General features: G+C 45.3%; 1 protein-coding gene across 1 annotated transcript in view; it reads left to right on the top strand.

The window, feature by feature from the left end:
• Window positions 1-11,575, top strand: part of LOC146865474 (uncharacterized) — a 65,478-nt gene extending 53,903 nt beyond the window's left edge. Inside the window, exon 3 of the transcript XR_014970317.1 lies at window positions 11,243-11,575. The gene's annotated coding sequence lies outside the window, so the exon portion shown is untranslated. The remainder of the gene's footprint in view (window positions 1-11,242) is intronic.
• The last annotated feature ends 10,822 nt before the right edge of the window (window positions 11,576-22,397 follow it).

Here is a 22,397-nt window from a genome sequence, read left to right as displayed (position 1 = left end):
ACGTCCCCTTGAATCCCAAGGGGCCCTAGGGTCAAACTAGCCCACTAAGTACCTCCAGTAAGCGCCACAGAGCTGCGTTGCAGAGAGATGTAAAAAGGGGCGTGGCCTCAGAACACCTGTCTGCAACGCAGCTCCCTGGCGCATACTGGAGATACCTGTTGGGCTAGTTGGCCCTCAGGGACCCTCAGTATTGAAGGGGAATTCATTCCCCAACTTAAAACTCACCAGGGGGTGCGTTTGCAGAGTGCTGCAAGGAGGGGGCGTGGCCTCCGGCACGATGCCGGTCTTTTATTTATTTTATTTTTTGTGTGTGGCCCTCCTTCTTTTTCTAATTTATTGGCCATGGGGACCCCATCCCCCAGGGCCTGCCCCCTAATTTTTTTTTGAAAAAATAAAATTTGGAAGGGGGCCGCGTGCCCCCCCCCCCCCCCCCCCCTCCCAAGGCCTTAATCGGCCCCGGGGACCCCAACCCCCGGGGCATGGCCTTTTTTTAATTTATTTATAAATCTATATATTTATAGAAACACCTAGGACATTCTGGACAAACCGTATGTACCTATCACCATGACAATTTGCTTGATATTTATTAAAAGGCGACTATGCATACAATGAATCCACGTGGAATGCATTTACACCGCTAGTGAAGCTCTGACGTGTCTGATGCCCTACCGTGCCTAATCCCGGCACCCCCGCCGGTGGGTACTCTCCAAGTAGACACCCTTGTTGTTTATTTATACAAACATGGGTAGCTATTGACGGGCACATTTAATACACACGCACACCAAGCCATTCAAAGGGGATTCGTCAAAAATTCGACCAAAACTATGCAAGAAACCCCCCTCACGGTTAATAAAACACACATCCACCACCGGATGTGTAATACTTTTTAATTTACTCTCTGGAAAGGAGACAAACCTCACTTGAGGGTCACAGCACGCTCCTGGCTGAGCCCAATGCTGTGTTACACCCACCAGTGCCTGCCGAGTGCCACACACCTCTGTGTTATATTCCACCAGCTAGTGCGTATGCTATGACACTCTCTAGCCCATGTGCACTGTAACACCACCCCATGAATATGTCATGCCACACTTGCCTTCGCACGGGTTATATTGCCCCATCTAATGTGCCTTCCTCGATGCCTATGTTATAACGCACAGCGCTATGCCATACATATAACAATCTGGGATCCATATCTTTGTCACAGTGCATATGCAACGTTACACTCCCCAGCACATATTTTATATTACAACTTTAGAGACTAGTTAGGTTACACAACAATGCCCTGTGCATATTACACTCCAAGGCGCATATCGCATAGTGCCTGTGCTATCTCGCGCTCTCCAATGAATCTGTCATTGCGCACAATGTATTGCATATTATATTTCACGCCCCGGTTCATCTTATATCACACTTTTTGGTGCATAGTTTATACCATATACTGTATCTAGTTTTCATTTTCAATCATGCTCTCAGGACTATGTTCTATAGAACACTGCATCCACCTACCCTTTTCACGGGCATTACATTTTGCGATGGGGGTGGAGGGTCAGGGGGTGCCAAGTGAGCCCGGAGTCACAGTCACAAACGTCCTCTTCTTCCTGAATAAAAGTGAGATTATGCTGCATACTTGTTCATATTTTAAGTAGTTCGCACAGACACACATTTTAAAAACAATAACGTTCCTAACATCCACCTTCTCTGAATAGTTAGCTTGCTGCCCCATCCACCTTCTCCCTATCCTCTGTTGTCTGAGTCCATGGACTAGCCTCCTCCCTCCTGCCATGCATGGTCTGATGTGCTGCCACTGCCCTCCATTTAGCATGATGTACCAGTCCACTCCTCCTGCCCTCCATTGCCCAATTCTATGGCCCATCATTGACCTCCTGCTTAGCCTCAGTGCTTAGCTTTCTGCCCCTATTCTCCTTCCCCCTGCTCTCCGATGTCTTTGTGTATGCCCCTGCTCCATCCTTTTTGCCCACCATGTTCCATAGACCTGCCACTCCTATCTACTCTTGAGTGTTCTGTTGAGTTGCCACTCCTCTCCCACCTGCCTAGCATTGTCAGATGACTACAACCTGTCCCTGCCACCTCCACCCTGCCTGTCCACATGCCATGCCCCTATCCCCTTCCTACTGTCCTCCATGGTCCATTTTACTGCCACACACTTCTGCCCTCCCTGGTCTGTTGTGCTGCAACTGCTCCTCCTGCCTGCCCCGCATGGTCTGTTGTGAGGCCCCTTCCCCTGAACTCTCTTGTCTGTGCCCAGGTCCTGACCCTCCCTTCTATCTTCCATGGTACTTTGTGCATGCCCCTGCACCCTCCTTCTTGCCCATCATAGCCATTGTGCTGCCACTAACCCTACTGCTTGCCATGCATGGTCGTCTGTGCTGCCACGGCCCCTCCCACCTTCCCTGTGTGGTCAGCTAGCTGTCCCTGACCCCCTCCCACCTTCCCTCCCTGGTCTGTGTGTATGCCATCATAGTCTCACTGTTGCTCTCCATGGTGTGTCTTATTTCTAGTGCCCATCCTGCCTGACCTCCATGGTCATCTTGCTGCTCCTGCCCTGCCCCATTGACCCCAGCCCTCTGTTTCCATGTGCAGACCCCTATTCCCTCCCTCCTGGCTTGTCTGTTCCATTGTAATGCCTCTGATCCGTCCCTCCTGCCCTTTATGGTCTGTTATACTGTAGCTTTCTCTCCTGTCTGTCCATTATGGTCAGCTAGCTACCATTGTCTCTTTCCCCTCTGTTCTCTGTTGTCCATGTGCATGGTACTGTCCCCTCCCTATTGCTTTCTATGGATTGTTGTGCTGCACTCCCGTCCCGCATGCCCTGTGTGGTGTATTGTGCTGCTGCAAACCCTGATGCCTGCCCTGTAGGGTCAGTTTGGTGCACCTCTCCATGTCCCTCCTGTCCTCTGTTATCCGAGTCCATGTCCCTACCCCAATTCCTTCTGCCTTCCATGATCCAATGTACCATATTTACAAACATTTTGAACTTGGTAAGAGGGAGATTTTGAAAAAAAACTGGGGTATTGATTTTCCCCTTTGAGTTACATTGAAAAAGAGGAGATTGTAGACAGGAGATAGATCAAATAAAGCCCATTTGAGCTTAAAAACATTGGATGTTTCCTGGCTGAATCGGGTCTGTTGGCATGTATGGTTGTACTACCACTGCCTCTTCCTTCTGCCCACAATGGTCTATTATATTGCCTCAGCCTCTCTTGCCAGTCCTGTATTGTTGGTTTGTTGCCCCTGCCCCCCTTTCCACTGCCCTCCATAGTCTGTTGTGCTGCCACTGCCCTTCCTGCCTGCCCAGTGTGGTCAAATTGTTGCCTCTGCACCCTCCTACCTGCCTTCAATTTTCAGAGTCCGTGCCCCTGGCCTCTGCCTCTCAACAGTATCCTAATGAACAACTAGATTTCTTACATTCTATATTTATTACAAAAGTGTGGAACGCCTGACGTTATCTTGATGTAATCAAAACTGTAATACCTAGAGCATTTCCTTTTAGAAATTACATATATGAGAGGGTCTTATTTGCATCAAAATTATGGTTAGTGCTCTAAAAAACTAAAATGAGGACATATTCTCTGAGTTTTCAAATAGCGACAAAGCACTTTTAAATTATTTGTTATCTTTATGTTTTTTTATCCAGTTGGCCACTTGATGAAATGTTGCACTTAGGTGAGAGGATGTGGTGTTACTTCCAGAGCTGCAGGCTTTGTAACTGGGGAACCAGGTTGGAGTTTCTGCTTCAGCTCAACATTCTATGATTCTGGTCAAATCACTTAATCTCCCCATGTCTACAACCAAAATGAATTTGATCTTGTGTGATGTAACCAATGCTCATGTAAAGCACTCCAACACCTGACATGTCTGCACTATTTAAAACTGCAAAAACACACAAAAAAAGTGTTTTGCACACTTCTGACATTGGGCTACATGTGGGCTACATCTGGGTGATATTTGTGCTGCATTTGGGCTCTTTTGTCTCTGGTGGCCATCTTGGGAGATTTATTTGTTATGAAGTTTTCTAATTTCCTCATTTACTGCAGTCTCCTCAGTAGGAAATGCTTTCAGTTTTTTACTTTGATTCCATCAAGAAGGTATTCAGATATGTCACACATTTGCCATAAATTCTGAATGTTAGCACTCTAGTTGCTCATTAGATCACTGCAGTAAAGCTACTGCTCACCACGGGAGTCTGCTGCTGGTATTAAAAGTGCATGTTTCAGTCTGCATGTCAGAATTTAATGAAATAGAAGAGGATTTGAGAAGTCACTCAAAATGTGCCCTAATTTTTCTTTCTTTAGCACTAATCATAATTTCTATGGCAAAATGAACCCCCTCATTGTGGTCCTTTTTATATTAAATGTTTTAAGTGTTACCAATTTATTCCAATCAAGATGGCTTCAGGTGTGCCATACTTTTGTCATAAGTAAGACAGTAAGCGCTCCAGTTGTTCTTAAGAACACTCTGGGACATTCTGTCTTGGGCTATACTTGGGCTACATCTGGGTGATATTTGTGCTACATTTGGGCTCTTTTGTCTCTGGTGGCCATCTTGGGAGACTTATTTGTTATGAAGTTTCCTAATTTCCTCATTTACTACAGTCTCCTCAGTAGGAAATACTTTCAGTTTTTTACTTCGATTCCATCAAGAAGGCATTCAGATGTGTCACACATTTGCCAATAATTCAGAATGTTAGCACTCTAGTTGCTCATTAGATCACTGTAGTAAAGCTACTGCTCACCAGGGAAGTCTGCTGCTGGTATTAAAAGTGCATGTTTCAGTCTGCATGTCAGAATTGATTAATGAAATAGAAGAGGATTTGAGTAGTCACTCAAAATGTGCCCTAATTTTTCTTTCTGCAGCACTAATCATACTTGCTATGGCAAAATGAACCCCCTCAATTTGTTCCTTTATAAATTAAATGTTTTAAGAGTTACCACTTTATTCCAATCAAGATGGCTCCAGGTGTGCAACACGTTTGTCATGAGCAGGACTGTTAGCGCTCTAGTTGTTCTTTAGAACACTCTGGGAAGCTGCAGTAGAACACAAAGGAATCAACTGACAGTCTCTGCCCTTGTTGGATGTACATGTTTTACTGAGAATGTGAGACTTCATTCTCACATGACTGAGGAAGATAATGTGAATTTACAGAAAATATGCTCTCAGTTTAGCTTATAGATCACCTTCCAAACCTCAGTGGGAAAAGCATGAGAAAATGGTTTTCTCTCAAACATGATTCATGATATCACAGCAGAAGGCTTTTTCACATGGTAAAATCACCTTAGAACACACCACAATTCCTAAAATGATTATGGTACCATCAACAAATGATTTATAATTAGGGGTGGGGGGAATTCGCGAAATTCACATTCGCAAATTATCGCGAAAATGTTAAAAATCTCCGCAAACACGCTGAAATATCGCGAAGATGCGGAAGTTTTTTTCCCGCCCGTTCGCGGTATTTTCTGCGTGGTCATGGCTCGCCAACTTACCCATGCGGTTGCTCGCGGGCGCGGCCATCTTGTTTTCACTTGTCTCGCGGTGCATGATCGCGAGAAGAAAGACGTGATCGCGCGACGCATGATGTTACTGCGGGCGCGAACTGTCGCGAGACAGCGCAAATGGCTACCAACAATCGAACATCTCGTGGAGAATGCGACCTGATCGGGAAAACTTGTCGGCGAACGCGGGGATTCAGGTAAGGCGATCGCGCGCACACGAGAATGTATTATTTTACAGCGCGAGCAAGCAAACAATATCCGGTAAAATGCGGATTGCAGAAATTTTGACATTTTCGCGCTCTCCCCGGAACGCGAAAATGTCAAATTATCGCAATTTCCGCGAGCGGAATGGATTTTTAGCCCAGGCCTATTTATAATGTAACTAAAGTCTTAAAACCTTCTATTAACTGCAATGCTTTTTAATGAAGTGCTATCATGTATATTGGTCCCAAGATGGCTGTCAACACTTCTTGGATGAAGTGCTGACAGCCAATCAGATCTCACGATGAGATGTGTGATTAGGCTCCGCCCAGATATATATGTGATTTTGATTTTCTCAGGAACTACTGATTGGATTTACACCATTTAAGCAAAAGGCACGACTCTGAACCAAGGTCTACCTGTCTGCCAATTTTGGTGTAATTCCGTTCAGCAGTTCGGGCTGTAGCTGCGGCTAAAGGTCCTATGGGAATTTGCATAGGGAAAACACATTTTGGGACCACCCTATTTTCTCAGCCCCCGCTACACGAATCATCCCGAGACTTTCAGGATACGAGCGGACCGGAGCAGGCAAAGAGTTTTGAAAATTTCGCGAAGATTCGGCAACGGGTGCTAAAGTTATTCCAAATAGAATGTTGCGGATTTCCTATGGAAAATAGGTCCTATCTATAACTACCTACTGGCGACCGCCAGTAGGTAATATATATATATATATATATATATATTACCTACTGGCGGTCGCCAGTAGGTAGTTATAGTTAGGACCTATTTTCCTTAGGAAAAGCGTTTGTTGTTTTCCCAATAACTTTGGCGCCGGTTGATGAATCTTCGCAAAATTTTCAAAATTTATGGCCCGCTTTGGTCAGCTCCTATCTTGAAAGTTTTGGGGTGATTCAGCAAGCAGGGGCCGAGCAAAAAGGGGGTCCCAAAACTTAGGAAATTTTAGATACGACCACAGCCCAAACTGCTGAATGCAATTACACCAAATTTGGCAAGAAGGTAGCCCTTGGTACAGAAAGAGGCCTTTTTTTTAAATGGTGTAAATCCGTTCAGTAGTTTCCGAGAAATTTAAAAAATAGAGGTCGGAAAATCAATTTTCCCATAGGAAACTTTAGACACGGTTACAGCCGAAACTGCTGAACGGAATTATACCAAATTTGGCAAAAAGGTAGTGCTTGCTTCAGAAAGAGACCTTTCTTTTAAATAGTGTAAATCCATTCAGTAGTTGCTGAGAAAATCACAAAATAAAAGTTTCGATATCTATGGCCACGGTGGATCCTCGCACCCCCCCGATCACAAGCTACATTCTTATTGGCTGTCAACACTTCAAACCAGGAAGCGTTGGCAGTCCTCTTCTGCCTCGGATAAACCGAGGCACAAGAAAACAGTAAAAAAAACACGCAAAACAAGAAAAAAGGGCAGGGTAGAAACACCCTGACCCCCTAGGCCTGCTTAGGGATGCCACAAGGGCCCCCAGGGCCAAAAAATGCATTTATTTTTTTTTAAATCGCGAGATGCGCGGAGGATTCACGGATCCGGCTGCGAAAATAAAAAAAACGAATCCCCGGGCTCCCGCGCTTCGTTATTAATTAGGCCCCGGGTGGGCCAAGTCCCGGGGACATGTAAAAAAATATTTGCGGTTGGCCAGGGGGACCCCCGCAGCCCCGGGGACCACCACCCCTGGGGCTTTCTATAAATATTTGCGGGGGCACACAGCTCCCCCACAGCCCTGGGGACCGCCACCCCCGGCGCTTCTTTTTTTTAATGTATGGGGGCCTCAAAGGCCCCCAAAGCCCCAGGGACCACCACCCCCGGGGCTTTCATTAATTATTGTGTGGGGGGGCACACGGCCCCCTGCTGCCCCGGTGACCGCCACCCCCGGGGCTTCTTTTTTAAAAAAACATACCTGTTTAGGGGCTTGAGCCCCCCCACACGCCCCGAGGACCACCACCTCCCCAGGGCTCCAATATGTAAATTTGGGGGTCCATTAAGGACCCCCTAGCCCCGGGGACCACTACATCCCCGGGGCTGTGTAGACATTGGGAGGGGGGCCACCCGGCCCCCCTCCTGGAGCCTGTGATGGCCCTGGGGACCGCCACCCCCCAGGGCTGGCTCCTGCAGTGTCCCGGGGTGCCCACCCCGGGACACTGCTGTTTTCTATTTCATAGCAAACAATGGTTTGGATTTTGGAAGAGAGAGCAGGAAACCTGCTCTCTCTTCCAAAATTCAAACCAGATTGCTTTTCCACACGGACAGCTGCATGTCAGCAGCTCCCCAAGTGGAAAAGCAATGCCGGCTCCCGTAGGACGTGTGGAGCTGGCAGGGACTGTGGGGGCATTGGGGCTCCCCCACAGTACCCAACGAGAGGCCAGGCCCCGGGGGATGGGATGGCCTGGGAGGGGGGCCACGCGGTCCCCCTCCCCATTATAAAAATGTAAAAAATGCAAAGGCCAGCCCCGGGGGATGGGGTCCACGGGGCCATAAATGGCCTGAGGAGGGGGGCCACGCAGCCCCCTCCAAATAAAAAAAAGGATGGGTAGGCCCCAACGGTTGGGGTCCCCGGGGCCAGATTTTTTTTTTTAAGGGATCAGGCCCTGGGGGATGGGGTCCCCAGGGCCCAAGAAAAGGGGCAAGAAGGGGGGCCACACAGCCCTCCTTCTAACAAAAAAGCAAAAAAATAATAAAAAAAGACTGCGATCGTGTCAGAGGGCCCGCCCCATCCCAGAAACACTCTGCAAACAGGTACCTCCAGTAAGTGCCACAGAGCTGTGTTGCAGAGAGGTGTTAAAAGGGGCGTGGCCTCTGAACACCTCTCTGCAACGCAGCTCCCTGGCGCATACTGGAGGTACCTGGTGGGCTAGTTGACCCCCAAGGACCCTCAGGATTGAAGAGGAATTAATTCCCCAACTTAAAACGCGCCACAGGGCGTGCTTGCACACATGTCACCTCAGGCCCCGCCCCCTACCTTCACTACTGTGCAAACACACCCCCTGGTGAGTTGTAAGTTGGGGAATTAATTCCCCTTGAATACTGTGGGTCCCCCAGGAGGCAGGGAGCCAGCAGGGACCATGGGGACATTCAGGATTCACCCCACAGTCCCAAATGTAAGAGATTGGGTGCCCTAAGTGTGGTCAAAATCGGATATTATTTAACAAAATTAAATAAAGGGCAGGCCGCGGGGGATGGGGACCCCGGGACCAACATTAGTCAAGGGAAAGAGAGGGCAGGTGACCCTTGCTTTATTGAGAAAAAATGTTTTAAAAGAAAAAGGCCAGGCCAAGGAGATGGGATCCCCTTGTTGCAATTAGCCCAGGGAGGGGGGCCAAATGCCCCCCACATTCTTAAAATGCCTAGTCCCAGGGCATGGGGTCCCTGGGCCAATATCAGCCCCAGGAAGGGAGGCTATGCTCCCCTTCCCTTAAAAAAAAACTAAGAAAGGCCCAGCAATGCACCCGAGGCCCCACCCGCTTTGCAAACCTCTCTGCTAACGCACCTCCTGGCATGCTGCTGGTTGAGGGATGAAGTCCCCTTGGCCGCTGAGGGTCCTGAGCAGCCAACAAGACCTTCTGTTACCTCCAGTAAGTCTCACACAGTGGGATTGATAAGAGGTCTTCCGAGGCAACGCTTCCTTTCTCCACCACTCTTAAAACACGCCTTCTGGCACACTACTGGATGGGAGATGAAGGCTGCTTTGCTCCTGAGGGACCTTGGGAGCCAAGAAGCCCTCCTGGTACCTCCTGTAAGTCCTATATAGTGGGATTCCTGAGAGCTGGGCGGTGGCCAGTCCCCATTCCCCACCACAACACAAACATGACTACTACTTAAAAAAACATACAAATTCCCTAAAAAAAACAAAGGTTACAGGGATGTTATAGTTAGGAATTAGCATTTAAAAAACCCTAGAAATTCACAGAAAAAAATCAAAGGTTACAGGGATGTTAAAATTAGGAATTTGCATTTAAACAATCTTACAAATTCATTGAAAAAACCAAAGGGTACAGGGCATGTTATAGTTAGGCTCAGATTTCAATTGTACAAAACTAGTGAAATTCAGCAGTTACAGTTAGCTGAGCTAACTATACTCACATCCCCTCAAAGCACTGCTTATGACCTCATATATTGCAGCATTCATGACATTGTGAGTGACATCACTGATAACATCACTGGTGACATCTTAAATGACATCACTGATGACATCATCCACAGAATCACTGACACACCCAGTCAACCCCCATAAAACCTTTAAAACACCTACTACTACTCCTAGACAATCATTCACAGACACATATCAGTACTTACACACACACCCACACACTGATTTATAGATATACGCACACATCCACTCACTCACCCATACAGTCAATCACTTAGCTGCTTACTCACCCATAGAGACACCCACACATACCCACTCACTTACTCATACAGATACTAACACGTATTCACGTACCTATGCATTCACTGACACAAGCACACACTCACCCATATATCCCCTCAAACATGCACTCACTAACCCATAGAGCCACTGACTCACCCACTCACTCATCCATACAGGCAGTCAGACACCCTCTCACCCACCCACCCACACAGGTACTCAATGAATCACTCACTAATACAGCCACTCACATGCCCACTCACACACTCATGCAGCCACTTAGATACAAACTGATAGACTGAGAAAGACAGTCACTCACCCATACATTCACTGAGACACCTAATCACTCACTTATACAGTCAGTCACACACCCACTGAATCATTCATACAGGCACTCATACACCCACTGTTTCATCAATACACCTTGTTATATATTTAACACTCATAAACGTTTAAAACACACTCACAGTCACTGGATAATGTCATCAGTGACGTCATTTAAGATGTCATCAGCGATGTCATCAGTGATGTCACTGACCATGTCATAAGTGATGTAATATATGACGTCATAAGCAATGCATTGCGGGGGGCATGAGTCATAGTTATCTCACCTTACTACAACTGTTGAATTTCACTGTTTTAGTATGAGTGAAATATGAGCCTAACTATAACGTCCCTTTGTTTTATTTCAGTGAATAATAGATAGATAGATAGATAGATAGATAGATAGATAGATAGATAGATAGATAGATAGATAGATAGATAGATAGATAGATAGATAGATAGATAGATAGATAGATGACATTCATAACTGTTGATACTCAGTTTGAAGCTCTTTGAAGGCTACCTTCAGTTTCAGTTTTTCAGAAGGGGCTTGCCACAATTGTGCACAAAGCACCCACATTTTACCACCCTTGGTGGGGTGGGGGATCTAATATAAATATTGGTAATGGAGAATACTATACCACAATACAGGAAGTAGAGGTAGCCACATGTAGCCTATAGCAAGGGGTACGGGGGGTGCATGAGTAGCCTCTAGCACAAGTCATGTCTGGTGCCAGGTTGAATTGCTGCAGTCCTGCTTCAACAATCAATGTGTCTCTTGTGCGTGATGTTGTTTTCTTCTTATCTTCTCTAGAATCAAAAGGATCCACATCTGGTTGACACAATTATGAACGATCTCGATTCCGATACGAACAAGGACGTGGATTTTGACAGTTTTGTCAAATTGCTTGCTGCTATACTTGTGACCACCTATAAATTGAGCAACTAAAGAAAAAGGGAAAGCAGAGGGATGATTGGTCCGTAATCTCATCTAACAGTGAAAATCATGAAATGTAATTTAAGTGATTTTGTCAAAACGTTATCAGAATTATAAATCAACGTGTGTATCAAAGGTCATGTGACCAAGTACTGTTTAGCTCGAAACGCGTCGTTTGTGCTCGGAATAAATTTCATCTTTAAAGCCTTGGATCGGAGTGGCTCGTGCTTACTTTATCGTGTAAGCTTGGTGGTGGATATATATATCGCCCCAAGTGGGATGGGTATTCCCAGACGTGGGACCCGTGCTCACTACGCCACTGGAGTGAAGCTATCCTGGCTGACGGTCAGGCACGGGGCAGGCAGGAGGAGCAGTTGCAGCACAACAGACCAGGGAGGGCAGAAGGGTGTGGCAGTACAATGGACCATGTAGGACAGGAGGAAGAGGATAGGGGCATGGCATGTGGACAGGCAGGGTGGAGGTGGCAGGGACAGGTTACAGTCATCTGACAATGCTAGGCAGGTGGGAGGGGAGTGGCAGCTCAACAGAACACTCAGAGTAGATAGGAGTGGCAGGTCCATGGAACATGGTGGGCAAAAAGGATGGAACAGGGGCATGCACAAAGACATCGGAGGGCAGGGGGAAGGAGAATAGGGGCAGCAAGCTAAGCACAGAGTTTAAGCAGGAGGTCAATGATGGGGCATATAATTGGGCAATGGAGGGCAGAAGGAGTGGACTGGTACATCATACTAAATTGAGGGCAGTGGCAGCACATCAGACCATGCATGGCAGGAGGGAGGAGGCTTGTCCATGGATTCACACAACAGAGGATAGGGAGGAGGGGGATGGGGCAGCAAGCTAACTGTTCAGAGAAGGCGGGTATTAGGAATTTTATTGTTTTTAAAACGTGTGTCTGTGCGAACTACTTAAAATATGAACAAGTATGCAGCATAATCTCACTTCTATTCAGGAAGAAGAGGACGTTTGTGACTGTGACTCCGGGCTCACTTGGCAGAAACACCCCCTGATCCTCCAACCCCTATCGCAAAATGTAATGCCCGTGAAAAGGGTAGGTGAACACAGTGGTATATAGAACATAGTCCCGAGAGCACGATTGAAAATTAAAACTAGATATAGTGTATGGTATAAACTATGCACCAAAAAGTGTGATATAAGATGAACCGGGCGTGAAATATAATATGCAATACATTGTGCGCAACGACAGATTCATTGGAGAGCGCGAGATAGCACAGGCACTAGCGCGTGCTATGCGATATGTGCCTTGGAGTGTAATATGCACAGGGCAGTGTTGTGTAACCTAACTAGTCTCTAAAGTTGCAATATAAAATATGTGCTGGGGAGTGTAACGTTGCATATGCACTGTGACAAAGATATGGATCCCAGATTGTAATATGCATGGCATAGCACTGTGCGTTATAACATAGGCATCGAGGAAGGCACGTTAGATGGGGCAATATAACCCGTGCGAAGACAAGTGTGGCATGACATATTCACGGGGTGGTGTTACAGTGCACATGGGCTAGAGAGTGTCATAGCAGATGCACTAGCTGGTGGAATACAACACAGAGGTGTGTGGCACTCGGCAGGCAATAGTGGGTGTGACACAGCATTGGGCTCTGCCAGGAGCGCGCTGTGACTCTCAAGTGATGTTCGTCCCCTTTCCAGAGAGTAAAATAAAAAGTATTACACATCCGGCAGTGGATGTGTGTTTTATTAACCGTGAGGGGGGTTTCTTGCATAGTTTTGGTCGAATTTTTATCGAATCCCCTTTGAATGGCTTGGTGTGCATGTGTATTAAATGTGCCCGTCAATAGCTACCCATGTTTGTATAAATAAACGACAAGGGTGTCTACCGGGATTAGGCACGGTAGGGCATCAGACATGTCAGAGCTTCACTAGTGGTGTAAATATATTCCACGTGGATTCATTGTATGCATAGTTGCCTTTTAATGAATATCACGCAAATCGTCATGGTGATAGGTACGTACGGTTTGTCAAGCATGTCCTAGGTGTGTCTATAAATATATATTTTTTAAAAATAATAAAAAACAGTGGCCGGCCCTGGGGATTGGGGTCAAAAAAATATAATTAGGAGACAGGCCCTGGGGGATGGGGTCATGAGGGCCAATAAATTAGAATAAGAAGGGGAACCACACAGCCCCCCTTCTTAAAAAATTAAAATAAATAAAAGACTGGCATCGTGCCGGAGGCCACGCCCCCTCCTTGCAGCACTCTGCAAACACGCCCCCTGGCGAGTTGTAAGTTGGGGAATTAATTCCTCTTCAATACTGAGGGTCCCTGAGGGCCAGCTAGCCCAACAGGCATCTCCAGTATGCGCCAGGGAGCTGCGCTGCAGACAGGTGTTCTGAGGCCAAGCCCCTTTTTACACCTCTCTGCAACGCAGCTCTGTGGCGCTTACTGGAGGCACCTAGTGGTCTAGTTTGACCCTAGGGACCCTTAGGATTCAAGTGGACTTAATCTCTCAATTTAGAACAGCCACAGTGCGTGTTTACACAGTGGTGAAGGGAGGGGACGGGGCCTGAGGTGACGTGTGCAAATACGCACTATGGCACGTTTTAAATTGGGGATATAATTTCCCTTCAATACTAGCCCACCAAGTGCTTCCAGTAAGCGCCACTGAGCTGCATTGCAGAGAGGTGCTCCAGGCCGTGCCACTTTTTACACCTCTCTGCAACGCAGCTCTGTGGCACTTACTGGAGGTACCTAGTGGGCTAGTTCGACCCTAGGGACCCTCAGGATTCAAATGAACTTAATCTCCCAACTAAAAACGGACACAGGGCGTGTTTACACAGTGGTGAAGGGAGGGCACGGGGCCTGAGTTAACGTGTGCAAAAACGCCCTGTGGCCTGTTTTAAGAGGTAGTTTTAATCCCCCTGCCCTATTATATACTAGGGGCTTACAGAGGAGGTCATGCTAATCACAGGGGGACCCCAACGCATAATGTTCCCTAGTGTATGTAGGTGTTTTCACTGTATTCTAAGTGTCTTTTAACATAGCACTGGCTCTAGGACTGGTTAGTCAGACTCAGTTACCACCAGTATCCGTCTGAAAAAGTTGAGGGTACAGGATGATTTTGCAACAAGGATTCTTTCTGCTCTTCTTTTCGTTCTTTCTGCACGTTATCCTTCTTCCTGCACTTTTCTTCGTCTTTGAGGACTTCTGTTGCTTCTTTCTGCACTTCTTTTTTTTCTTTCTGTGCATTTTTTCTTCTTTCTTCACATGTCCTATCTCTGTAGGCATAGTTAGAAATTAGCATTTAAAAAACCTTTGAAATTCACAGAAAAAACCATAGGTTTCAGGCACGTTATAGTTAGGAATTAGCATTTAAAAAACCTCAGAAATTCACTGAAAAAACCATAGGTTTCAGGGGTGTTATAGTTAGCTGGACTTTTCACTTGTACAAAACCATTGAAATTCCCCCGTTATAGTTAGTTCAGCTAACTATAACTCGCGCGCCCGCAATGCACTGCTGATGACGTCACATATTACATCACTCATGACATGGTCAGTGACATCACTCATGACATCACTGATGACATCTCAAATGACATCACTGATGACATCACTGATGACATCATCCTTGTGATAGAGTGGCAGACCTCCTCTCACCCTAATATAACCTTTGATACACACATTCAAAAATAGAGACTAAAATTTTCAAAACAATGGACATACCAATACCAGTTACAACAACCTATTCAGTAATTCTAAGATCCACATACACATCCACTCATTCACCAACAGTCCTATGCAGTCACTCATACATGTACTCACTCATCATATGTACTCATACACCTATACATCCTGTTACACAATGCCACTCATCCATAGAGTTACTCACACACATAGTCACTCATGCTAATAAAGAATCAAACATACATTTACTTGCATATACAGTTATACACACACCACCACACTTACTTCTACGGAAACTTACACATACTTAGTCTTTTAAACAATCACTTATAGAAACACATACTTATTCATACAGGAACTCTTTTAATCTCTCATTCTCACATATACTCACTTATATACACCAATAGTCACATATACTAGTTTAAAACATATGTAGGTTCTCATAAAGACACTATTGAGACAGTCATTCACTCACTAACACACCCATACACACACTCATCCACCCATACAGTCCTGCACACATGCTGACTTCAACACATACAAACAGTGAGTCACTTATTCATGCACCTATGCACTACATAATACCCCCCACCGAACCATGCAGACACTCAGACTGATACTCAAAAAACCAACTAATAACCTATATAGACACCCATGTAGCTACTCACCAACCCATGCAGCCACTTATACACAAAGTGAGAGACTGATACAGATATTTACATATTTAAACATTACTCACTAACCCATGTATTCACTATGATACACTTAATCAGTCAGTTACACAATCAATTTTTCAAAAACAAATCATCCATTTAGACACTTATATACCCATTTATTCTTCTATCGACCTTGAGATATACATATATGAAACATATTTAATTTTCAGAAAAACAGACATTCACTGGATGATGTCATCAGTGATGTCATGAGTGATGTCACTGACCATGTCATGAGTGATGTAATATGTGACATCATCAGCAGTGCATTGCGGGCGCGCAAGTTATAGTTAGCTGAACTAACTATAACGGGGGAATTTCAATGGTTTTGTACAAGTGAAAAGTCCAGCTAACTATAACACCCCTGAAACCTATGTTTTTTTCAGTGAATATATATATATATATATATATATATATATACATATATATATAATCTTTACCGCAAAATAAACTGTTGAAAAATGTAGTTTTTCTCACCATGCTTGACTCTAGTCTCTAGCATGGAATATTAAATATTTAATGTGTGCAAAAAAAATATCAAAGTAGGTGTGAGTAGATTGCTTCACGAGGTGGTGGAGTCTGGCCAAATTGAAGAAGTTCAATACAGTAAGAAAGGGGAATAATATGCCTGGTGGGCAGGAACGTAGTAGAAAAATATTTCATGGATATGGATTCACCCAGATGTCGGCGGAAGTGGAAATTACATCATACATCTTGATCCTCAATGACATTACAGTGAAATCACTTGACCTTTGATCTCGGTGGCATCACAGGAAGTGCTTTCATGTGACCTTTACCCACAATAACATTATAGCAATGACAACACTATATACTTATGACTAATCTATGAACAAGCATTGGCAAAGCCAGTAGGTTTCACCTATACCAGAGCTATTGACTTTGTCAATGTCTTTCAGTCATGTTGTAGAGCAGAAGACACACAAATGATGGACAGAATGTGAAACAAATAAAACATTCACCCCCAGTTAGGTGATCTGGGTTAAGTCCATCGTTCTTATGGTCACTATGCCGCACAGTTTAGACCCAGCCATATGCAAATCTGTCTTTACCCTGCTCGTCCTGGGAACAGTCCAGCAAGGAATTGACATGCCAGGTCCTCCCTGGACCAGAAACAAGCATGCTGGGACCAATTTCAGGGTATTGCCCCTCATCAGGCAGGCTAGCTTGAATCCAGTGGCACAGTGAGCCCGGGACCCATTTCTGGGCAAACCCGCCGCACTTAGGGTAAGAAAGCAAAGACACACAAATGATGGACAGAATGTGGAGCAAATTACACATTCACCCCCAGTCAAGAGATCTGGGTTACAATCCATCATTCTTTTGCTCACCATGCTCCCCCAGTTCAGAACCAGCCATAACAAATCAGCCTTGACCCTGCTCCACCTTGGAACAGTCCTGCCTGAACTGTCAAGCCAAATACTCCCTGGACCAGAAACAAGCATCCTGGGACCAGTTTTGAGTTATCACCCCATATCAGCCAAGCTAGCTTGAATCCATTAGCACAGTGAGCCCAGGATCCATGTCTGGGCATACCCGGCGCACTTAGAATAAGAAAGTAAAAGACACACAAATGATGGATGGAATGTGGAACAAATCAAACATCCACCTTCTTTCAAGAGGATTGGGTTAAATCCACAGTGCTTTTGCTCACCATGCAACCCCAGTTTAGACCCAGCCATACGCAAAACAGTCTTGACCCTGCTCATCCTGGGAACAGTCCAGCCCGAACTGACAAGCCAGGTCTTTCCTGGGCCAGAAACAAGCATCCAAGGACCTGTTTTGGGTTACTACCCCTTATCAGCCAGGCTAGCTTGAATCCAGTGGCACAGTGAGCCCAGGACCCATTTCTGGGCATACCCCGCACACTTAGGGCAAGAAAGCAAAAGACACACAAATGATGGATGGAATGTGGAACAAATCAAACATTCACCCCCAGTCAAGATATCTGGGATAAATCCATCATTGTTGTACAGCAGGACGCTTGCTGTTCATCATAGCTAAAAGTTATTTTAAAAGCGCTATGACACGGCCAGTGCTCGCCATGTCATAGCTCTCATTTTTCTCTCTTATGGTAGGTAGATGTGGGCAACACAGACAATGGAAGGAATCAGCCAGACTGACAATGAGAGGAAGGGTGCTTGGGAAAGGGCAAGTGGACAAAAAAATCATTATATTGCGGCCAGTACTGGCCTTATCAAATCAATTGTTTTTCCTATGGATGGTGGATAACATGAACAACAGGAGTGTGGGGGAAGAAGGGTATGAAGCAACACAGAGAAGGAGGGCATGAAAGGGAAGAAACAACATGAAAAATGTGGTTTTGGAACAGGGAAGAAACAATTCGGACAAAGTGGGTGGAGTGGGAGGGGGAGAAGCAATACTGACATGAAGGTTGGAGGGCAAGAAACAACAGAGAGGAATAATAAAAATAGTTACCCAATCACAGCACGATCTGCGGAAGGAGAGCAATCAAGCAAAAGCAGTCAGTAATTGGCCCAAGCTTCAACCGACATAAGAGGTAGTAATGCTGACACTTGATGGCCAATTAGAAGGCAGCAAATAAGAGTGACATTGAAATCAATGAATGATAAGTGAAGGCGTGTTGCAAGCCCCTTGTATGCAATATCTCTTGCAAGCAAGAGCACATGCAGGGCATGCACTGTTGCAGGCAAGACCTAAAAACTACAAAAAACTAAATATTAATGAAATCAGGTACTAAATGAAAAAATGTCTCTTTTAGTTACCAATTACTACCTGGTTCCATGAAATGGCTGGAGCGCAGTCATGTTATATCATAGGCATAAACTCACACAGAAAAAGGGCCTACTTGGAGTATAATCCACCCAGTAGAACCGTACTGCTCCACTATCTAGAAACTTACCCTATGTTTGTGGGTAGTAAATAAACAAAGAACATCAAAAATTAAACAAGGGGGGCCGCAAATCACTTATGTGTTAAGACGAGATCCCTCACACACCCAAAAGTAACATACTTCATCATTGGGTCCCCTCTTCACACTGGGACCTCACGGTGGCAGTGTGGGCTACAACTCTCTGGCAAGCGGGGGTTGTCCGTAATTTTGCAGATTTTAATTATTTGTGTGGAGGGAGGGGTAGAGTGCAACAAATCAAAAAAGTGATTTAAAACTATCTCTTGGTGGGCGAAACAATTTTTATTCTGGTGCCCCCAATGGATAGAGCTAAAAACTAAGCTAAGTGAAAAAGGGTTATGGAAGTTCCCTTTGTTTAATGGTCAACACATTTCTGCCTTTGTTCGACTACAAAAGTTTGTGGCATTTTCTCAGGATCAAGTTCTTAAGTCATTCTGCTCAATAGTCAATAAAGAAAAAGAAAATGAACCATACTCTCACGGTATTGGTCAGTTTTCTAGCATCATCTTTCAGTATAATCTCGAATGTCCAAGCACAAACACTATATGCACAGATGTGGCCTCAAATACACAGGAACAGCCTTATGTTACCAGACATGGCCTTCTGAATCACAGCCTTACCCTCAATATGCCATGGCCTTAAAACGACCAGGCATATTCTCTGATGGCCATACACAACCTGAAATCCATAGGCACAAAATAAAACATTCACTATCAATATCAAATGCTATGGCATTACATCAAATGGCCAATGACATCCTGAAATGCCCAGACGTAGTCTCAGATGCAAAGGCACACTCTTAATGGCTAAGCACAATCAACAAATGAATATTTGAAGCCTTGAATGGTCTTAAATAGGTCATAATTCCTGGGGCAAACATATGTTCAGCAATAGCCTGATATGCCCATACGTAACCACCATATGTCCAAGGACATCCATCCATGCACCACCTATATACTTTCAGACTAATGCTCTAAAGGCCAGTTTCAGTTCCAGGTGGGCAGCCACAGTCTAAAATGTCCAAGCACAATTCTCATATGCCATTTACAAATTTCAAATTCTTGGGCACAACCATCATTTGTTAAGCACAGTTTCAAATAAACAAATCTCATCAGTCAATAGCATTTCATAATTTTTAATGGCAAAGCACCACCTTCAGTGCTTATGAGCAGTCTTCTATGCCAAAGTAAAACCATTATCAGACCCTGTTCGGAGGGCCATGGAGCAAATAACAGCAACTGGGCCTCAGCCGCAGGGGTTGAGGTCTCTTGCCCTGATGTGCTGGGTCCATTTTAATATGGCTCTGCAACCCAGGCCAAGGAAAACCTCTGGAGCACTTGACTCTCAGAGTTAGTGATAGTGAGAAGTCACAGGCTTCTCAGGGAGGTAATTCGAGTGTGTGCATAGAACTGAACAATCACCCAGCATCACAAGTAATTCATTGTTTAACCTACTGCTTTGTTTTGGTAAAGAAACATAATTTAGTCTACACACTTAAAATGTAATACTGCACATAACAGATAAAAGTTACAAATCATGTGCTGGCACTTTTGATATTGCATCTTGTATCTGGTCCCATCTAGCCTCCTTTCCCAGGTGCTCCCCTATTTGTACATCTAGGCAGGTGTCACCCTGGGGTTAGGGTCTCTCTTGGACATATTTCAAGGGTGAGGGACAGATTATCAGTACATTTTGTCTGTAGCACTAAGTTACCTAACAAGTCTCTTTTTATGCAGTCTCACCACAGTAAAGGCTTCAGAGTATGTTTCTGGCAGCCAGCTGGGGCCTATAGCATGTTTTTCTCTTTGCTCCTGCATCTAGGAGAACACACTCTGTCTGGAGGCTCAGCCTGCTATTCGGAGGTAGAAGCAGAATGACAAAAGAAGATGCCGTCTGACATCCTCACAGATGGGCATGTCAGTAGGCCAGTGTTAGACCCTCTTCTGGGTAATCGGTGAGGTGCAGTAGGTGGGCTGCCAAGTGTCAGAGGAAACAGAGGCTTGGTGGCAGAGTCAGCAGGGATATTAAATGCAGTGATAGGGTTTACCTATGGCGCAGTCTTTGATAGCAGTGGCATGGTCTGCCCCAGCACAGGTTCATGCAGGTGGCACACTCCACTTCAGGCACAACCTCTGAGTGGTGACTCACTCCGCATCAGACACAACTTCTTGAAGGCTGTGGTGATGATAGCTGCCTCAAACACAACTTCTTGAAGGCAGTGGCTATGACAGATGTCTGCAGTTCCAGCATGAACCACTTTCATGGAGAGACTGCTGCCCGCGTTTCTCAGTGAACACAGATTGTTCTCCTCAGACTTCCTTCAGCTGGGGGGCACACAGACCTCTGTAGGGGGTCAAGCTGCTCTGGAAGCTTTCAGACAATCTTCTCTGTATAGGGGGCAGGATCTTTCTCTCTTTCAGCAGCACATTGGCTTCTTGGCTCTTCAGGTCAGAGGATCAGCTTTTTCCAGTAAGGCAAAACTCGAGGTGATGTCCCCTCACTTCTGGGAAGCTGGCTTCCAGGCAGACACCAACTCTGGTTGCACCCCAGTTTGTTGAGAATTCTGGGGAGAACATCCTTCCTTGGTTGAAACAAACTTGAAACTGGGACAACAATTGGGTCCCACTTTGAAATAATCAGATATGGGATGTGAGTTCTCTGCCTGCACTTTAGGAACCTATTTGGGGTGTTCTCCTTTCAACTATCCTCTCCGGTCTGTTCTCCAGACAGAACCTTTGTATAGATTGGTCACTGTAGGGTAGTCCCAGAAGACAACCAAGGAGAGGTGTGAGCTTTCTGCACCTGGGTATCAACAGCCACATTGAACAGTGAGCAGGGAAGAGACAAAAGACCGGCCTCACCTTAACTATGCTTCTCACTCTGCACAAGAGAGACTGTTGTCCCACTTTTCACCAAATGGCAGTGCTACAAGAAGATCATTCGGCCTTGAAACTGACAGACACACGCTGTTGTGCTGACTGTGCTGTGGATCGGCAAGCGCTGTTCGAACTCCCCAATTTTTTTTAAAAAAGGATTAATTTCAGGAAAAGAAACATGCAGACAGACTAACGCTGTTTGCTGCAGGCACACAACAACACATGTGTAATCAACACCACATTATAGTTCCTCTTTATCTCTACTATACACGTTTCTATGTGTCATCATGTCATTAACAGAGCTGTGATACTCTCAGACTGCCATCCTTCATACTCACTTAGATACCCGGCTGGGTCCTCTGTGAGTATCTCTTTTCTTTTGACTATCACCCACTGTCGGCACCTACACCTCACGCGGCTGTGCAGTCTACAAACCAGATGTCCCTACATACCGTAGTCCTGATGAGACCCTAGACTGCACAAGGGGTCGAAATGTCGTCGACAAAAGAAAGTGAACCATTAACAGCGCGTATCACTGTACATAGCTGCTGTAAATTATGTATAGATTTGCTAATGGTCGACTTTTGTAAATACTTTGGAAACCTTGTAAAACACTGTCACAAATATGTCACTAATATTTTAGGTTCCTGTTTTTCACTGGGGACACCACGCACAATTATCCTTTTTTTCTCTTCATCTAGAATCTTGTTTGTGAAATATAAATTACTATTGTACCATACTGAACGAAAGGTATATGTGGTTTTTTTGTCCTCTGACATCATCCCAACCCTTTCATTGAGATTGCGCATCTTATTATCAATATACAGTTCTATTTTTCCACAGGAACCACT

This window comes from Triturus cristatus, chromosome 2_1 (assembly GCF_964204655.1).
Source record: "Triturus cristatus chromosome 2_1, aTriCri1.1, whole genome shotgun sequence".
Taxonomy (NCBI): Eukaryota; Metazoa; Chordata; class Amphibia; order Caudata; family Salamandridae; genus Triturus; species Triturus cristatus.
The sequence above is the reverse complement of the archived record's forward strand: the minus strand, read 5'-3'. Positions and strand labels throughout refer to the sequence as shown.